Here is a 20,784-nt window from a genome sequence, read left to right as displayed (position 1 = left end):
GGCTACCTGCTACTCCCTTTGGTTCCTTCCCCAGGCATTATTGTTTCTGTTGCTGTGTCATGTCTGTGCGTTGTTTGGGTTTCTTATTTTGTATTATGTTGTGTTTATTTATTAAAACACTCACTCCCTCAACTTGCTTCCCGACTCTCAGCATGCATCGTTACAAAACCAAAAGCTTACCTTGACTTGGAAGAGTTCCAATGTTGGATAGCCAGCTAGCTACCTTAGCATCCCTCTCTATTTGAGCCGGGTGTTTGAGTAGGCTGAACTAGCCAGCTGCATTTGCTAGCTAAGTAAGTGAAAGTAAAAAATACTATGAAATATAGCTCTCTCTCTCTGTCTCTCTTTCTTCTCCTTTAAATGATTCTGTTCAAAACTGTTAAACTATTATCTTTTTCTCTCTTTGAGTCAACTACTCACCAACGGTTTATGCACTGCAGTGCTAGCTAGCTGTAGCTTATGCTTTTAGTACTAGATTAATTATCTGATCCTTTAATTGGGTGAACAACATGTCAGTTCATACTGCAAGAGCTGATAGGTTGGAGGACGTCCTAATTACTGTGTAATCCTATGGAAGGGAGTGAGAACTACGAGCCTCCTAGATTTTGTATTGAAGTCAATGTACCCAGATGAGGCCGGACACTAGCTGTCCTCCAGCTACACCATGGTGCTACCCTACACAGTGCTGTTGATGCTACTGTAGACCTTCATTGTGAAACAGTGTGTTTAATCAATTATTTGGTGATGTGAATATATTTAGTATAGTTTAATCTAAAAAGGATAACTTTTTTAATGTTTCAGTATTTTTATTTTCAGGAAATTCACTAAGGAGGATGCTCTAAGGAGCCTCTGAAATTCATATATCATATGTGTCCTCTTTCAGAGCTGTCCACAGTTGCCTGTGAGGACATAAAGGAACTGGAGAAGAAGTTCCAGAAGAAAGTAGAGCAGCTCATCCAGAAATACAGTGACACATTCAAAGCGCTCAAGAAGAACGCCATGAAGAAAAAAATATTAATGGAATACACTCCTAGATGTTTTTAAGCCCTCTGTAGTTAAAGTTTTATGACTCAACAAATTCATGTTTTATTTTAATCTCATCCACTAGGGGTGATGGCAGACACACAGAATGTATTCATGTTGTTTTTCTCTTGGCCAGTTTAATTAACAAGAATTATATTTAGACTTATAATAATTAGCTTCAGGGAGATTTGGAATATTCCTCAGCTAATGTGTTTTTCTTGGTAGAGCACTTAATGAAGGGATAAAAATATCCTCTAAATGTGCTTGCTAAATGACTCAAATGTAATGTGTAAGATATGTTTTTAACTAGAAACATTTATTGCTTGTGGAAGAACAATTCTAGGCTTGTACCCGGACGCTTTGTTGAGTAATAGGACCAGGAGTTTTATCTGACCATTTCCTGGTCAGGTTACTTTATCAGGAAAACATCCTGGCCCTAGGATCCTACTTTAAATCAGCATACTGCTCCTAGGATGAAGTAACAGACCTCTATGTGAGGCAGTGATGTGGAGGCCTGATAACGCCCCTGGAGCCATTGATAGAGCCCCGTGAGTTTACAAAGATCATCCCATATAATTAGAAAATAGATTGGGTATGAACCTTCTTATAATGGGATAAAGGTCAGACATTTTGGTCAGGGAGTTGTTCATACATGGTTTGCCAGCGATGTGATAAGATATTGTGTAAAATAATGAATTTGAATTTATCTGCACTAGCTTTGTTAGCTAGCTAGTCAGACAGTTTTAGAGGAATGATTCCAATACTTGTTCAACTGAACTGCCAATATGCCAACATTCCATTCAGACTATGTAGTCAGTCCACAGCCATACACTGGCTGAAATCTGTTGATGATAGGACTAATAGCTCTCACAGCTTTCTAAGAAAACATACACGCTATGGTCTGTTTACATATATTTTAGAGGCTATTTATACAGAAATTTGTAATAAAGTTGTCACTAATTCTATTAATCAATTTATGATATATCACATGCCTTACTTTTATTTTCATGCAGACGTCAAATATTAATTATGCCTATACTGTCATTCATTCCAATTAGAAAGGTTTAGGAGTTCTCCCTGATCAATATGGCTGCCATTTTCACCCCATTATGGAACATTGAGAGTTTATGGGATAGCCCCTCTAGTAATTTAATAGGATCTCTATGGATCATCCATCCCCCTCTGGGTATTACTGTAGGGATCAGCAGCAGACTATTGTCCCCTTCGCCATGTCATGTCTAAAACCTGGTCTCTGATGGTGAGACGGCAGAGACCGTCCCTAGGGAAGAGGGGGATGGAGCAGAAGGGGAGGCTGCAGGTGGATCTCAGAGCTCTGTGGATGGAGCAGTGTGATCAGATGAAGAAGAGGAAGAGGTACAGTGAAGTTCAGACAAACTGCCAGAGTTAATTCGATATTAAGGATATTTTTGATAGTTCTTTGCATAAACATAATGTATCTCTTATTCAAGCATGTCTTTATTGTTTACATTGCATCCATGTACTGGATGAGCAGTTCAGGTAAGGTGTGTTTATTCAAAGCCAATAGTGTGTAATGAACTTACACCTGTGACTATTCACCTGAGCACCCTAACCACTGAGCACCCTAACCATTTCTCACCAGCATGTCATAGTCAGGTCTCAGGCAGTCACAGTCACACGAGTGCATGCAAGTGCATGGCAAAGGTTGTGTTAGTCGTTTTTATATACTCCATTTTTCATGTGTCCATTTGTCTTGTCTTGTTGTCATACACACCTGGTTTTCATTTCCCCAATCAATCTACTTGTATTTAACCCTCTGTTTTCCATCATGTTTTGTGTGTAATTGTTTTCATGTCTAGTGATGTTCGTTAAGCTCTTTCACTTTATTGTTCTGTTTTTTGAGCGCGTTTGTTTTGTTGTGCTCCCGGTTTGGAACTATAATAAAGTGCGCTTTATTTAATCATACTCTGCTCTCCTGCACCTGACTTCGTCTTCATACACATCTTGACACATTGCCTTTAAATTGTTAAACTTGGGTCAAACGTTTTGGGTAGCCTTCCACAAGCTTCACACAATAAGTTGGGTGAATTTTGGCCCACCCCTTCTGACAGAGCTGGTGTAACTGGTCAGGTTTGTAGGCCTCCTGGCTCGCACACGCCTTTTCAGTTCTGCCCGCAAATTTTCTATGGGATTGAGGTCAGGGATTTGTGATGGCCACTCCAATACCTTGACTTTGTTGTCCTTAAACTATCTTGCCACAACTTTGGAAGAATGCTTGGGGTCATTATCCATTTGGAAGACCCATTTGCGACCAAGCTTTAACTTCTTGACTGATGTCTTGAGATGTTGCTTCAAAATATCAACATCATTTTCTTCCCTCATGATGCCATCTATTTTGTGAGGTGCACCAGTCCCTCCTACAGCAAAGCACCCCCACAACATGATGCTGCCACCCCCGTGCGTCACTGTTGGGATGGTGTTCTTTGGAATGCAAGCCTCCCTCTTTTTCCTCCAAACATAACGATGGTCATTATGGCCATAAACAGTTCTATTTGTTTCATCCGACCAGAGGACATTTCTCCAAAAAGTACCGTAGTCTGGCTTTTTTATGGCGGTTTTGGAGCAGTTGCTTCTTCCTTGCTGAGCGACCTTTCAGGTTGTATCGATATCGGACTCATTTTACTGTGGATATATATACAGTTGTACCTGTTTCCTCAAGCATCTTCAGAAGGTCCTTTGCTGTTATTCTGGGATTGATTTACACTTTTTGCACCAAAGTACGTTCATCTCTAGGAGACAGACCGCCTCTCCTTCCTGAGCGGTATGACGGCTGCGAGGTCCCATGGTGTTTATACTTGCGTACTATTGTTTGTGCAGATGAATATGGTACCTTCAGGCATTTGGAAATTGCTCCCAAGGATGAACCAGACTTGCGTGGAGCCCCAGATCGAGGGAGATTATCAGTGGTCTAGTATGTCTTCCATTTCCTAATAATTGCTCCCACAGTTGATTTCTTCAAACCAAGCTGCTTACCTATTGCATATTCAGTCTTCTCAGCCTGGTGCAGGTCTACAATTTTGATTCTGGTGTCCTTTGACAGCTCTTTGGTCTTGGCCATAGTGGAGTTTGGAGTGTGACTGTTTGAGGTTGTGGACAGGTGTCTTTTATACTGATAACAAGTTCAAACAGGTGGCATTAATACAGGTAACGAGTGGAGGACAGAGGAGCCTCTTAAAGAAGCCTCTCACAGGTCTGTGAGAGCCAGAAATCTTGCTTGTACGTACATACGTACAGTGGGGCAAAAAAGTCATTAGTCAGCCACCAATTGTGCAAGTTCTCCCACTTAAAAAGATGAGAGAGGCCTGTAACAGGTGCCATTAATACAGGCAACGAGTGGAGGACAGAGGAGCCTCTTAAAGAAGAAGTTACAGGTCTGTGAGAGTCAGAGATCTTGCTTGTTTGTAGGTGACCAAATACTATTTTCCACCATAATTTGCAAATAAATTCATTAAAAATCCTACAATGTGATTTTCTGGATTTATTTTCCTCATTTTGTCTGTCATAGTTGAAGTGTACCTATGATGACAATTACAGGCCTCTCTCATCTTTTTAAGTGGGAGAACTTGCACAATTGGTGGCTGACTAAATACTTTTTTGCCCCACTGTATATATATATATATATGTGTGTGTGTGTGTGTGTGTGTGTGTGTGTGTGTGTGTGTGTGTGTGTGTGTGTGTGTGTGTGTGTGTGTGTGTGTGTGTGTGTGTGTGTGTGTGTGTGTGTGCTTATACAGTGCCTTGTAAAATAATTCACCCCACTTGGTGTTTTTCCTACTTTGTTGCATTACAACCTGTAGTTTAAATAGATTTTTATTTGGATTTCATGTAATGGACATACACAAAATAGTCCAAATTAGTGAAGTGAAATGAAATAAATAACTTGTTTAAAAAATAAAATTTAAATTACAACAGAAAAGTGGTGCGTGCATATGTCAAAAGTGTGTGCACTGGTAGCGAAAACAGTCACAAGAATTATGTTTAACAATAAACATCTTTGTGAAAAATAACACGGAAAAAAACAAGCCAGTCTGGCGCGTCAACAATACAAACATAACACAAACAATCTTACACAAAGACATGATGGCGGAACAGAGGAATAAATACATGTAGATTGATTGGGGAATGAAAACCAGGTGCATAGGGAACAAGACTAAACAAATGGATACATGAAAAATGGAGAGGCGATGGCTAAAAAGCCGGTGACGTCGACCGAAGAAACGCCGCCCGAGCAAGGAGAGGCGCCGACTTCGGCGGAAGTTGAGACAGCATATGTATTCACCCCCTTTGCTATGAAGCCCCTAAAGATTTGGTGCAACCAATTACCTTCAGAAGTCACATAATTAATTAAATAAAGTCCAACTGTTTGCAATCTAAGTGTCACATGATCTCAGTATATATACACCTGTTCTGAAAGGCCCGAGAGTCTGCAAAACCACTTAGCAAGGGGCACCACCAAGCAAGCGGTACCATGAAGACCAAGGAGCTCTCCAAACAGGTCAGGGACAAAGTTGTGGAGAAGTACAGATCAGGGTTGGATTATAAAAAAATATCAGAAACCTCCACGAAGCACCATTAAATCCCTTATTAAAAAATTGAAAGAATATGGCACCCACAATAAACCTGCCGCCCACCAAAACTCACGGACCAGGCAAGGAGGGCATTAATCAGAGAGGAAACAAAGAGACCAAAGATAACCCTGAAGGATCTGCAAAGCTCCACAGCGGAGATTGGAATAATTGTCCATAGGCCCACTTTAAGTCGTACACTCCACAGAGCTGGGCTTTACAGAAGAGTGGCCAGAAAAAAGCCATTGCTGAAAGAATAAAAGGTACTCTGGTCAGATGAGACTAGAATTGAGCTTTTTGGCCTTCAAGGAAAATGCTATGTCTGGCACAAACCCAACACCTCTCATCACCCCGAGAAAACCATCCCACCATTTTTCATCGGCAGCGACTGGGAAACTGGTCAGAATTGAAGGACTGATGGATGGCGCTAAATACAGGGAAATTCTTGAGGGAAACCTGTTTCAGTCTTCCAGAGATTTGAGACTGGGACGGAGGTTCACCTTCCAGCAGGACGATGGCCCTAAGCATACTGCTAAAGCAACACTTGAGTGGTTTAAGGGGAAATGTAAATGTCTTGGAATGGCCTAGTCAAAGCCAAGACCTCAATACAATTTAGAATCTGTGGTATGACTTAAAGATTGCTGTACACCAGCAGGAACCCATCCAACTTGAAGGAGCTGGAGCAGTTTTGCCTTGAAGAATGGTCAAAAATCCCAATGGCTAGATATACCAAGTTTATATAGACATAATTGCTGCAAGAAAGTGGCTCTACAAAGTATTGACTTTGGGGGGTGAATAGTTATGCACCCCCAAGTTTACTGTTTTTTGTCTTATTTCTTGTTTGTTTTACAATAAAAAGTTGTTTGCATCTTCAAAGTGGTCCAGTATCTGTTTGGATTACACTGGATTACCTTCACACACACACACACACACATGTTGTGTAAATCAAATGATACAAACCCCCCAAAAATCTATTTTAATTCCAGGTTGTGTAAGGCAACAAAATAGGAAAAATCCCAAGGGGGTGAATACTTTCACAAGGCACTGTATATGTGTATATGAGACAGGGAGTGCGTGTGATTGTAATCCAGTGTCTCCAGCCGGCAGATGGTTATCTAAGGCCAGCCATTAGCCACCAGGTGTTCAAACAGCAGTATAAGGGATAAGATACCTTCTGTTTTTACTTATCAAACAGATACTGGACATCTTTAATTACCCCTTATACTTAAAAAATATGAACTGGAACAATATCTTACAGCCTGGCTGCAGAATATATTTTTGGAATGGTAGTTTTCATGTAATGGGCTGAGTGAGGCTTTCACTTAAATGGCCTCAAAATCATCTCCAGTGACGAGTGTTGTCTGTTTCCTCCCCAAGTGAATCCAAGGAGACTAAGAAGTAAGGGCAGTCAAAGCGCTCAGGTTCAGACAAGGCAAGATGAGCTGAATGTGTACTTATGGAATCACATAAAAGACCACTCATTCAACTCATTGATTCAATCATTGTTCAATGTACTGGTACAGTACAAACAATAATGTTCTTGTATTAGGAGCTTTAAATGCAGGTTGGAAAGCAAAATTGTTTGCACGTGGTAGAGTGCTGCTGTGTTCTGAGTTGGAACATCTTCATTTTAGACATAGACTACAAAGTTTAATGGTAACATAATCAATTAGATTATTTTTATATATATACTTAGGCTGAAAAGGGCAGTGAGCGTGGGCCTGGCTGAGGAGTCTGCCAAGACTGATACAGTGGCAAGTATATTCCTTTTGAGTTAAAATAGAACCTGCTATTACAGATTATAATTATAGATGTCTCAGGTCTATTACTTTAATGGCAAGACCAGGATGTACACGTGTCTCTGTAACTATTGCAGGGCTTTCCACATCCACATTCAGAAATTCACATGGTTTTCATTATCATTATCTACTGTGGTAGACAGGGAGAGTAACTATGGTTACACTGACTGAAAGAGCTTTCCCTGAAGTGTATTGTACAGAAATTTGATTCATTCACGACCACCCTGTCTGTTCACTCACACGCAGACACACGTGCCACATATGGAATCATGTAGTAACCAAAAAAGTGTTAAACAAATAAAATAACATTTTATATTTGAGATTCTTCAAATAGCCACCATTTGCCTTGATAACAGCTTTGCACACTCTTGGAATTCTCTCAACCAGCTTCACCTGGAATGCTTTTCCAAAAGTGTTGAAGGAGCTCCCAGATATGCTGAGCACTTGAATGCTGATTTTTCTTCACCCTGCGGTCCAACTCATCCCAAACCATCTCAATTTGGTTGAGGTCGGGGGATTGTGGAGGCCAAGTCATCTGATGCAGCACTCCATCACTCTCCTTCTTGGTAAAATAGCCCTTACACAGCCTGGAGGTGTGTTGGGTTATTGTCCTGTTGAAAAACAAATGATAGTCCCACTAAGCAGTGTATTGCTGCAGAATGCTTTAGTAGCCATGCTGGTTAAGTGTGCCTTGAATTCTAAATAAATGACAGACAGTGTCATCAACAAAGCACCCCAACACCATAACACATCCTCCTCCATGCTTTACGGTGGGAAATACACATGCGGAGATCATCCGTTCACCCACACGATGTCTCACAAAGACAAGTCGGTTGGAACCGAATATCAGGACAGATTTCCACCGGTCTAATGTCCATTGCTCGTGTTTCTTGGCCCAAGCAAGTCTCTTCTTATTATTGGTGGCCTTTAGTAGTGGTTTCTTTGCAGAAATTTGACCATGGAGGCCTGATTCACACAGTCTCCTCTGAACAGTTGATTTTGAGATGTGTCTGTTACTTGAACTCTGTGAAGCATTTATTTGGGCAGAAATTTCCAAGGCTGGTAACTCTAATGAACTTATCCTCTGCAGCAGAGGTAACTCTAGGTCTTCCTTTCCTGTGGCGATCCTCATGAGAGCCAGTTTCATCATAGCGCTTGATGGGTTTTGCAACTGCACTTTAAGAAACTTTCAAAGTTCTTGAAATGTTACATATTGACTGACCTTCATGTCTTAAAGTAATGATGGACTGTCATTTCTCTTTGCTTATTTGAGTTGTTCTTGCCATAATTTGGACTTTTCCAAATAGGGCCATCTTCTGTATAGTACCCCTACATTGTCACAACACTCATTGGCTCAAATGCATTAAGAAGGAAAGAAATTCCACAAATGAACTTTTAAGGCACACCTGTTAATTGAAATCATTCCAGGTGACTACCCCATGAAGCTGGTTGAGAGAATGTCAAAGCTGAGAGAGTGTACAAAGCTGTCATCAAGGCAAAGGGAGGCTACTTTGAAGAATCTAAAATGTATTTTAATTTGTAACACTTTTTTGGTTACTACATGTGTTATTTAATTGTTTTGATGTGTTCACTATTATTCTACAATTTAGAAAATACTAAAAAATAAAGAAAAACCCTTGAATGAGTAGCTGTTCTAAAACGTTTTACTGGTAGTTTGCATTTCAGAGAGGGGTTATAATGTGATAACTTATTTGGTCAACACAACAAAAGACCACTTGATGGAATTGTCTAATCTATTGTGACCCATCAGTATTGATCTCCTCTCAGGTTGCACCTCCTGAGTGGCAAGAAAAAGTATGTGAACCCTTTGGAAATACATGGATTTCTGCATAAATTGTTCATAAAATTTCATCTGATCTTCATCTAGCTCACAACAATAGACAAACAGTCTGCTTAAATTAAAAACACACAAACAATTATACGTTTTCATGTCTTTATTGAACACACTGTGTAAACATTCACAGTGCAGGGTGGGAAAAGTATGTAAACCCTTGGATTTAATAACTGGTTGACCCTCCTTTGGCAGCAATAACCTCAACCAAACGTTTTCTGTAGTTGCGGATCAGACCTGCACAACGGTCAGGAGGAATTTTGGACCATTCCTCATTACAAAACTGTTTCAGTTCAGCAATATTCTTGGGATGTCTGGTGTGAACCGCTTTCCTGAGGTCATGCCAAAGCATCTCAATCGGGTTGAGGTCAGGACTCTGACTGGGCCACTCTAGAAGGCGTATTTTCTTCTGTTGAAGCCATTCTGTTGTTGATTTACTTCTGTGTTTTGGGTCGTTGTCCTGTTGCATCACTCAACTTCTGCTGAGCTTCAGTTGGCTGACAGAGCCTAACATTCTCCTGCAAAATGTCTTGATAAACATGGGAATTCATTTTTCCGTCGATGATAGCAATATGTCCAGGCCTTGAGGCAGCAAAGTAGCCCCAAACCATAATGCTCCCTCCACCATACTTTACAGTTGGGATGAGGTTTTGATGTTGGTGTGCTGTGCCTTTTTTTCCCACACATAGTGTTGTGTGTTCCTTCCAAACAACAACTGTAGTTTCATTGTCCACAGAATAGTTTGCCAGTAGCGCTGTGGAATATCCAGGTCCACTTTTGCAAACTTCAGACTTTTTTGACAGTAGTGGTTTCTTCCATGGTGTCCTCCCATGAACACCATTCCTGTTTAGTGTTTTACTAATTGTAGAATCGTCAACAGAGATGTTAGCATGTTCCAGAGATATCTGTAAGTCTTTAGCTGACACTCTAGGATTCTTCTTAACCTCATTGAGCATTCAGTGCTGTGCTCTTCAGTCATCTTTGCAGGGTGGCCACTCCTAGGGAGAGTAACAACAATGCTTAACTTTCCCCATTTCTAGACAATTTGTCTTTACCATGGACTGATAAACATCAAGGCTTTTAGAGATACTTTTGTAACCCTTTTCTGCAAGTCAAAAATTCTTAATCTTAAAAATTCTTAAATTCTTAAATAGGTCTCCTGAGATCTCTTTTGTTCGAGGCATGGTTCACATCAGGCAATGCTTCTTGTGAATAGCAAACTCAAATGTTGTGTGTTTTTTATAGGGCAAGGCAGCTCTAACCAGCATCTCCAATCTCATTGATTGGACTCCAAGTTAGCTGACTCCTGACTCCAATTAGCTTTTGAAGAAGCCCTTAGCCTAGTGGTTCACATATTTTATCCAGCCTTCACTGTGATTGTTTAAAGGATATATTCAATATAGACAAGAAAAATACAAAAAAATTTGTGTTATTAGTTTAAGCACACTATGTTTGTCTATTGATCAGATCAGATCAAATTTGATAACCAATTTATGCAGAAATCCAGGTAATTACAAAGGGTTCACATACTTTTTCTTGCCACTGTACTGTACCATCTAATTTGTAACGGGTAGAGTAACTGACCAGATGAACTGTTTACAGACATACTCTTCGTGTCCTTCAGGCATTCACGCTTGCTTGGCATTCACACACAGCCATTCAAAGTCTCTGCCCTCATTGACACGCATTGGTACTGTAGTCTACAGACAGCAGTCCTCAGCAGGATACTCTGGTGAAGAGACACCAGGCCTGGCCAATCAGGTGCTGTAAACAAACACACACCCCTACACACACACACACCAATTATTTTATTTACTTTCACATACATTTTGAAGTAAGTATTCACATATATTTTTTTGAAAATACAAGTAGTTGAATATTGCAATGTAATTGGAAATACACTTGGAAAGCACTGGCATGTATTTGAAAAAACTTAAATACATAGAGCATTTTCAAATACACATAAATACTCCCATTCATTTGAACCCAGGTCCTAGGAGTATTTGAAATAATGTTTTTGGAAGAAGTATTTGAAAATATTTTCAAACTGTAAGCTATTTATAGGAAATTGTTTGAAAATACTTTCAAATAATTCCAAAAGAAATACTTGATTTGGTCCATGTTACTTGAAGATACTCAAATACACAGAAAGTAAGTATGCAAATAACAAATAATCAAATACACATGTATTTGAACCCTGGTCTGACACATTCACATACACACACCTGTCCGTACATGTCTGTACGCATGCATTGGTATATAGTGGCGGTTGTCGTAAATGTTGTTACAACAGATTGGCCATCCAGGCCTTGGCCATCCAATACGCAGATGAGCTAACACATGTAATAACGCATAATGCACACAGTTCAATCTTAAGCATGTACAGATCCTATATGATTACTGGTAGACAAATTACAAATGTGGAATTCTATCTTGTGTTCCAACATGTGCTAGATACAGAATTGTTCCAATGCTGACGTGTGAACATCATATGGATTTTTTTTTGATGCACGTATAGGCTTCAGATTTTCCAGTTCATGCTTCCAAAATTAAATATCATGCAGACCTGAACGCAGGGAAGCAGAGGTCATCCTCCTTGACCTTCGGATAACATACAGTATACATCTATAAGGGTTAATTATATTGACATTTAGTTAATCCTGTAATTAATAAATATGTTTGCTATTTCTTTATCTCCGCGTTGTCTCCCTCTTTGTTACGAGCCAGATTGGGTTATGAGTCTCTCTCTCACCCACTCACCCTCTTTGACCTCTCACGTCCACCTGTCTGTAGCCCAGTCAGGGGGCCCTGGCGGAGCACAAGAGGAAGATGAGGTCACTTCCTGATGATCTGCGGGAGCCTGTGAACGTTTGTGTGGGGACCCACTTCCCTGAGCAGGTAGACCAGGCTGGTGAGAAGCAGCAAGACAGGGTGGGCTTCTATGGAAATGTCTTCCTGTGGTAGACATGCTCCTGGACCTATCTCCTCTCCTTCCTCTTCCTCAGTAATAGGAGATAGATTTGCATGGTCAATATCTGAGAATATTGGGCGTGACATGTTAGAGGTGTTGATACTACAGTGTGGGGTGTTTTTATTACTATTTTTGAATTATTCTATGTTTCACGGTGCTCTAATACAAATCAGAGGGGCCTATTAAGGTTATCTATGAGTTGATGAATTGGATAGTCATCTTAGAGTTAATAGAGGTCTGTACAAGTTGGAATGTTAGGCATTTTTCAAACATAAACCTCTTTAGTCACAGTCTGTAGTAGTTCTCTTTTTGGCTTAATAGATTGACAAATGAGGTACAATGTGGCGAGAAGGTTGCATGTCTCTCAGTCTACTTGAATCGAGGGGATCTGTCACAGTTCAATTGGACTCGGTTTTATTAATTACATTCTCCCACACATAATTCATACAATGGCTTTCTATGCATAAGAGCACAGAATCCATGTTGTAATTTGCTGAGAAACTTTAGATAAAGGAAAGGTAGAAGATCAGAACAGAGAAGTCGCCCATTATGCAGGCTTTGTGTCAATTCTATTCTGTTTTTATGGATGAACTGATGTGCATTTAGGCAGACTTCCTCCCACCATGGGAGACTACTTTTACCTGCGTCTATGTAGTTAGTAGCAGTGATGTGAAATACAAATTCATACTCAATCATGTGTATTGTTATAACACATTTGTTTTCAGAGTTTACGGTAATTCAGCTAGCTAACTACTGTACCTTCTGATGATAAACGTTCAGTCACATCGCATGTTTGTTGTATTGTGTGTGTGAGCTTGTAGAGCTGTGTGAGTGTGCTTGTTTGTATACAGGCATATATTTAGGCCCAAATGACAAGCGTGTACAGGCCAGGGTGAATCATCAGCAGCATGTCCATTACTGAGTGAACTGAGTGCATCTTAATGACAGACACAGTGAAGACAGGGGAGAAGCAATTTAGTAAAAGCATGCAGAGGCACTACGCTATTTATAACTAGCTATGCTGTTTGAGCTCACTGGCTCTTTTGTATTTAAGCAGATGACACATGTGAAGACTGGTTCCTATTGCCAGAGTGCCTCTGTCTCTCTCTACTTTCAATACAGGGAAACCAGAGATTGGGGCCCTGGCAGATCTTCTGCTGTAAAGCTCTTCTTCTGCCTGTCCTGGCCACCAATCTGGAACACAATGGGCTTACTCATTCATAATTACACATAATTACAATGCTGTTTCTCTCTGTCTATTATGATTTTAGCCCCAAATGGGCAATTCATTCCCACAAAGGCAAGGCGATGAGAGAGGCAGGTGGAAGGTGCAGGTCTCACGCCACACATTTGGGGATATGTTGTCAGGAGCTGAGGAATACTCTGAGTTGAGACATTCATCCACATTGGCAGTTAGATGATGGAGAGGCTGTCACATCAGGAAGAGGCATGGGGACTCGTTTATCAGACCTTTACATACAGTGCCTTCAGAAATTATTCACACCCCTTGACTTTTCCACATTTTGCTATGTTACAGCCTGAATTTAAAATGGATTAAATTGAGGTATTGTATCACTGGCCTACACACAATACCTCATAATGTCAAAGTAGACATTTCTGCTGTATAATTAAACATGAAAAGCTGAAATGTCTTCTGTCAAATATTCAACCCCTTTGTTATGGCAAACCTAAATAAGTTCAGGAGCAAAAATATACTTAACAAGTCACATATTAAGTTGCATGGACTCACTATGTGTGACCTAGTTAAAGTTATAAGCATGATTGTTGAATGACTACCTCATCTCTGTATCCCACACATACAATTATCTGTAAAGTCCCTCAGTCGAGCAGTGAATTTCAAACACAGATTCATCCACAAAGACCAGGGTGGTCAGAAGGACACACTATTGGTAGATGGGTAAAAAAAAGTAGATATTGAATATTCCATTGAGCATGATGAAGTTATTAATTACACTTTGAATGGTGTATTAATACACCCAATCACTTCAAAGATATATGCATCCTTCCTGACTCAGTTGCCGGAGAGGAAGGAAACCATTCTGGGATTTCACCATGAGGCCAATGGTGACTTTAAAACAGTTACAGAGTTGAATGTTTGTGATAGGAGGAAACTGATGATGGAGCAACAACATTGTACTTACTCCACAATACTAACCTTAATGACAGAGTGAAAAGAAGGAAGCCTGTTGAGAATAAAAATATTCCAAAACATGAATCTTGTTTAAAAAAGTAATAGTGCAAAAAAAGGATTTCACTTTTTGTCCTGAATAGAAAGTGTTAAGTTCAGGGCAAACCCAATAGAACACATTACTGAGAACAACGCTCCATATTTTCAAGCATAGTGGTGACTGCATCATGTTATGGTCTTAATCACTCCTAGATGTAAGGTCCCCTGATTTGGGGACCTGTGTGGTTCTGGTACCAGTTCTAACCAATATTTTCCCCTTTAAATCGATCTGTGGACACCGTAGATCAAAATTGCTTGCATTGAGCGATAGCCCTGGTTCCCACGAACACAGTAGTATATCTGAGCCCGTGTGACATAGTATGTGAAATTTGAAACCACTGGTATGTCCCTCCTACAATTTCATTCTCTCTTCCGACTGTCCATCACCTCCTGGCTGAGCCCTACTTTGCAACCACTGACAAAGCACATGTATGGAGCGAGATAGCTGCCAAAAGGTTGAACGTACCTATCGTTAAGATCATAAGAAAATCCATAAGTAAATTGTTAGGATAGTAAGAAAAGCCATGCATGAAACGTAAACATGAAATTAGATCTATAAACGTACAAACCCTATGTTACGACTATGAATTAACATTTACACGTTCAATTCTAACTTTACATCTCCCTTTATTCGGTTACAGATCTTTTTTTATGCGTACAAACTTTTGTCAGTAATGTGGCACCTGCAAAGGACATGAAGCGAACGTACTGTAGCTAGTTGAAGTTAGCTAGTCAATCAAGCAACTCTAGCCCAGACATTAGAGTTGCTTTGCAGCTTCCAGTTTCATTTCCAAAATAAAAGTCTAGAGCTTGTTTTAGAACTGCATTCAATAATGACGTTATACCAGTAGATGGCGTAGTATAGGCTTTGGCATTCAGCAAATGACTTGTGTGAGAATGATAAAGACACAGAAGAGCCTTGTCTAGAATAACTGCCTGAGCTGCAAAATAGAAAGTAAATATTATTTAGGCTAGGCCTATTCCGCTATCTATATATGCCATGCTATTGTGTGTTATTTAATGGACATTTATTTTTTATAGCCGCATGGGGCTACTGCGATGATCATGTAACCTAATGAATAACACTTCTTCCAGTATTTGGGAGCACGGAGTGTAGGCCTTATATTAGGCAATTTGACTGTTGTATTAGTGAATTCCACTCTGTATGCAGGCTTGTTACAGCCATTTGCGTTACACAACCCCATCACGCTGAGGCTATATCCATATCAATAAATGAGACAAAACAAAATCTTAGGTCTTGGCTATAACCTGTCCTGAGTGAAATAGCCGAAGGGTCCCAAATGTTCAAGACTATCTATAGCCTATTCTTATTGCCAGATCTGTTTGCCCTATCGGCCACTGCACGTGCTTCTTCAACTATTTTGTTTAAAATGTATTTAGAGGCTATATTTAAAGGCCTGTGAGCTAGGGTCTCTTTTTAAGGAGAGCCTTATAATAGAAACAGTTATAAAACACAAATTGAGTTCTAAAATTATTCCACAAGACACCAGTACCCAAAATGATTTACAATTTTTTATTTGGATAGGCCTAAATGAAACATTGAACTATTAAAGTGATGGACTAAAGAACTTTGGATAATTTCTATCATTTTGAGTACACAGTTCCAAAATAGAACAGTCCCCCTTCTAATTTCCTTAATTTTGTAGCTAGAGTCAAATACATTCTGTGGCACACATCAAAGTCAAGTACTTTCTATAGAACAAACTTCACATCAGGATAGGCAACCGAAATTAATAATTCATGTATATGTGAAATATTAAACATAGAGGAGGGAGTAAAATGTAGGCAAGCAATAAACATTACAGAACAACTACTAGTCGAATAAGACATGTGAGAGATGACGAATTTTGGCAAATACATTTATTTATAGACTAATACACTTGAAACAAAAAGCCAAACCGAAAACTGCAGACATTACAAGTGCCTCCACACGATTCGCGATCAAACCGACATGCATATTCAAATGAAACGCAGCCTAACGTGAACAGAAATCTCAACCTGTAAGCAAGTCGCAGCAATGAAGAATTCAGTGCGTGCGTGTTCACGCGAAGGGGGAGGGGGATTCTGGCAGGGGGGAACTTTTTGGCACAACACCGGCAACCCACATTGCGCACACCTGGCAACCATCATTGCGCACACCTGCTCCCCATCGTTAAGCACACCTGGACTTCATCACCACCCTGAATACTCTCCCTTCATATAGCCCTCAGTTTTCTCGGTCATCAGGCTGTGTTGGTTTTTGGGTGCGTTCAGTACGCAGCTCCTGTTTTGTATTATTATGAAACTCACCTTCTGCACCTGCTTCCAGACTCCCTGCGTATACGTTACAATTATGCTATATTTAGAAAGCATATAAGTCATTGCATGCCCTGCTCATACAGTTTTGTTGAATAGGAAATACATAATATCAAATATTTCATATTATATAATATTTGTACTATGTACTTGAGCTTGTGTCCTCAAAAGTGACTACACCTCAGTCATTTATAACAATTTGTACCAGAAAGGTGAGATTTTAACCTTTTTTTGAGCAGCATTACTAGTTATTGTTTATGGCGCTCTCATGATAAATAATTAATTTGGGGCATCATGTAGAGGACATTTTCAGTTCCATTTAACTGGTTAAGGATTGGGGAGTTTTTCAGGATAAAAAAATTGTGGAATGGAGTTATGCACAGGCAAAATCCTAGAGGAAAACCTGGTTCAGTCTGCTTTCCACCAGACGCTGGGAAATGAATTCACGTTTCAGCAGGACAATAACCTAAAACACAAGGAGTGAATGTTCTTGAGTGGCAGAGTAATAGTTTTGACTTAAATCTGCTTGAAAATCTGTGCAAAACTTGGAAATGGTTGTGTAGCAATGATCAACAGCCAATTTGACAGAGCTTGAAGAATTTTGAAAAGATTAGTGGGAAAATATTGTACAATCCAGGTGTGGAAAGCTCTTAGAGACTTACCCAGAAAGACTCACAGCTGTAATCGCTGCCAAAGGTGATTCTAACATGTATTGACTTAAGGGCATGAATACTTATGTAAATTAGATATTTCTGTATTTAATTTTCAATACAATTGCAACAATAAAAAAAAAACACTTTCACTTTGTCATTGTGTGTAGAAGGGTGCTGCAAGCTGAGGTTCTGTGCGGACTACAGGCGGCTGAATGAGGTAACCAGGAAGGACTCATACCCCACACCACGTATCGATGAGTTGCTGGACCTGGTTAGGAGGTCCACCTGGTTCTCCTCACTAGACTGCTACTACTACTACTGCCCCTCTCCACAGAGGCCAGAGCCAAAACTGCATTCTCCACTAACAGAGGACACTGGCAGTTCAAGGTCCTGTGCTTCGGCCTGTGCAACGCTCCAGCTACTTTTGAGCGTTTGATGGACAGGGTGCTGGATGCCATCCCCCGACAGCAGTGTCTGGTATACCTCTATGACATCCTGGCCCATGGCAGCTCCTTCCAGTCAGCCCTGGTGGCACTTCGGCGTGTGCTGGAGCGGGTGGCTGCCGCAGGTCTGAAGTGTCACTTCATGAGGAGAGAGGTGTCCTTCTTAGGCCACAGAGTAGGGAAGGAGGGGATCAGCACTATGGAGGACAAGGTGGGGGCTGTCCGAGACTGGCCCACCCCCACCGACCAGCGTCAGCTGAAGAGCTTCCTGGGCCTGGCCTTGTACTACAGGAGGTTTGTACGGGGCTTCTCAAGCGTCGCTACTCCCCTGAACCGCCTGCTGCTGAAGGACAAGGCCTTCACTTGGACTGTGGAGTGTGACGAGGCCTTCAACACCCTCAAACGTGCACTGATCGAGGCCCCCGTGCTCGCCCCCCTTAACCTCACCTTGCCCTTTATCCTGGACACAGACGTGAGCAATGTGGGCATGGGTGGGGTGCTGGCCCAGGTGGGGCCAGAGGTGGAGAGAGTGGTGGCGTACTTCAGCAAAACATTTGACAAACATGAGCGCCGCTACTGTGTCACCCGGCGGGAGCTCCTTGCTGTTGTGGATTCCGTCAAACACTTCAAGTATTACCTGGATGGCCTGCCCTTTACTGTAAGGACTGACCACTCTGCTCTCCAGTGGCTCATGTTTTTCAAAGAGCCAGAGGGGCAGGTGGCTCGCTGGTTGGAGGAGCTTCAGCCATATGACTTCACAGTGGTGCACAGGGCAGGGGCACGCCACTCCAACGCCTACGCCATGTCCCATCGGCTCTGTACTGCAGACGGCTGCCGCCACTGTGAGCGGAGAGAGGGACGTGAGAGAGAGCTGTGTGCAGAGGAGGGGGTCTGTGCCACAGTGTGTCTGGCGTGCGGGCCTGTCTGCTGTGAGCTGCAGACTGTCGACGTGGCTGAATGGGGGCAGCAGCAGGGACGGGACACAGGCCTGCAGCCAGTGCTACAGTGGGTAGGGGTGCAGGTGAGGCCACCATGGGAACAGGTGACAGCGCTCTCACTCGCGACCAAAGGGTTGTGGTCAAAGTTTGAGAGACTGGGTGTGCTACAGCGGGCATGGAAGGAGTCAGCTACGGGAGAGGAGAGGTGGCAGGTGGTGGTCCCAAAAGCACCGCGGGAGGCTGTGCTCCAGATTACTCATGGGAGGGTGGTGACTGGACATTTTGGGGTCACAAAAACACTCCGCCGCCTCCGTCAGGGCTTTTACTGGGGGCAGCATTAGAGGGATTTGGAGGACTTTTGCCACCACTGTGACCACTGCACAGCGAGAAAGAGCCCCCCAGGCCACTCTCATGCTCAGCTCCAACAGTTCCCAGTGGGGGCTCCCATGGAGAGGGTGGGAGTGGATGTAGTTGGGCCGTTCCCCACCACAGACAGTGGAAACCGCTGGGTGCTCACGGCCATGGACTATTTCACAAAATGGCCTGAGGCCTATGCTCTGCCTGACCAGGAGGCAGAGACCATCGTCAACGCCCTGACAGCGGGGATGTTCAGCAGGTTTGGAGCTGCAGAGTCCATCCACAGCGAGTCCATTCTGCGACCAAGGCAGAAACTTTGAGTCTTGTGTTTTCGCCACCATGTGTGAGAGGCTGGGTATGCACAAGACCCGCACTACTCCTCTCCATCCTCAAAGTGATGGCCTTGTGGAGCGCTTCAACAAAACGCTTTGACAGCAGCTAGCCATCGTCTCTGCCAAACACCATCGTGATTGGGACAAGCAACGGCCTATGGTCCTCATGGCATGCCGCTCAGCTCCACCTCCTGCATGCCTGCCCTCCACATGCTGGGGAGAGAGATTCGCACCCCTGTGGAGATGGCGTTTGGTTGGCCCCTGGATAGCCCTCATGTTCCCCTGGGGCCGGAGTATGCCCGGAGACTCCAGGACCGCCTGGAGACAGCCCACACCTTCGCCAGAGAGCAGCTGGTGTATGCAGGTGTGAGGCAGAAAAGGAACTATGACTTGCACACCCGGGTGAAGGCACTTTGTGGCTGGGGAGCTGGTCTGGGTCTACAGCCCCCTAAGAAAGAAAGGCAGATGCCCCAAGTTGGACAGTCACTGGGTGGGATCCTGCAGCGTCCTGGAGAGGGTAGGGGAGGTTGTTTACCGGGTGCAGCTTCCTCCCAGGGGGAGAAAGGTGGCACTGCACCAGGACAGGTTAGCCCCATACAGAGGGGCCTCTTCTCTCCAAACCCCAGGGACCCCCACAATTCCCCTCTCTGGCAATGACATTCTCCAGGCACCCACCCCAGGTGCCGCAGACAAGGCTCCAGACAGCCCACTCCCCCTGTCTCCCTCCCTGTGTCACCGCGTGGTTCCCCGGAGCCACGAACTGTGTTCCCCATTCCTGCTTCCTTGTCCCTCATATCCCTTCCTTCATCCCCTGGGTCCCAGAGGGGCAGCCCCCTGCCACGGATGGAGCCCCCTGTTTCACATCTGGACACTCTGAAATCATCACGGCCACACAGGCAAAGGAGACCTCCGGGTTGCTTCAGATACTTTGTTTGTTCCCTCGGGGACGAGGGATTTTGTGGCGGGGGGGCTGTGTAGTGACCTGCACAGACTGCTGTGTGTTAGGCTATTAGTGGGTTGTGTTGTACTTACCAGTGTTCGCGGGGTCCGACATGCCAATCAACCTGCTATAGGCCAATCATGGGAATGCCTGGAATGTTCTGATTCCGGGCATCCTGGCGGTTGGCATAGTGGCGTGGAGGGGGGTTGAGCAGGGGGATGGAGCATTGGAAGTTAAGACCAGGTTTAGCCATTGTTCTCTCTCTTACATTTGGCCTTCACAAGAGAAGGTTTGTGGGGTATCTTTCA

At 42.6% G+C, this 20,784-nt stretch overlaps 1 pseudogene; it reads left to right on the top strand.

Moving 5' to 3' along the window:
* LOC109893762 (uncharacterized) overlaps window positions 1-19,524 on the top strand; it is a 32,153-nt pseudogene extending 12,629 nt beyond the window's left edge.
* The last annotated feature ends 1,260 nt before the right edge of the window (window positions 19,525-20,784 follow it).

The sequence above is a fragment of the Oncorhynchus kisutch genome, linkage group LG7 (assembly GCF_002021735.2).
Source record: "Oncorhynchus kisutch isolate 150728-3 linkage group LG7, Okis_V2, whole genome shotgun sequence".
NCBI lineage: Eukaryota > Metazoa > Chordata > Actinopteri > Salmoniformes > Salmonidae > Oncorhynchus > Oncorhynchus kisutch.
The sequence above is the reverse complement of the archived record's forward strand: the minus strand, read 5'-3'. Positions and strand labels throughout refer to the sequence as shown.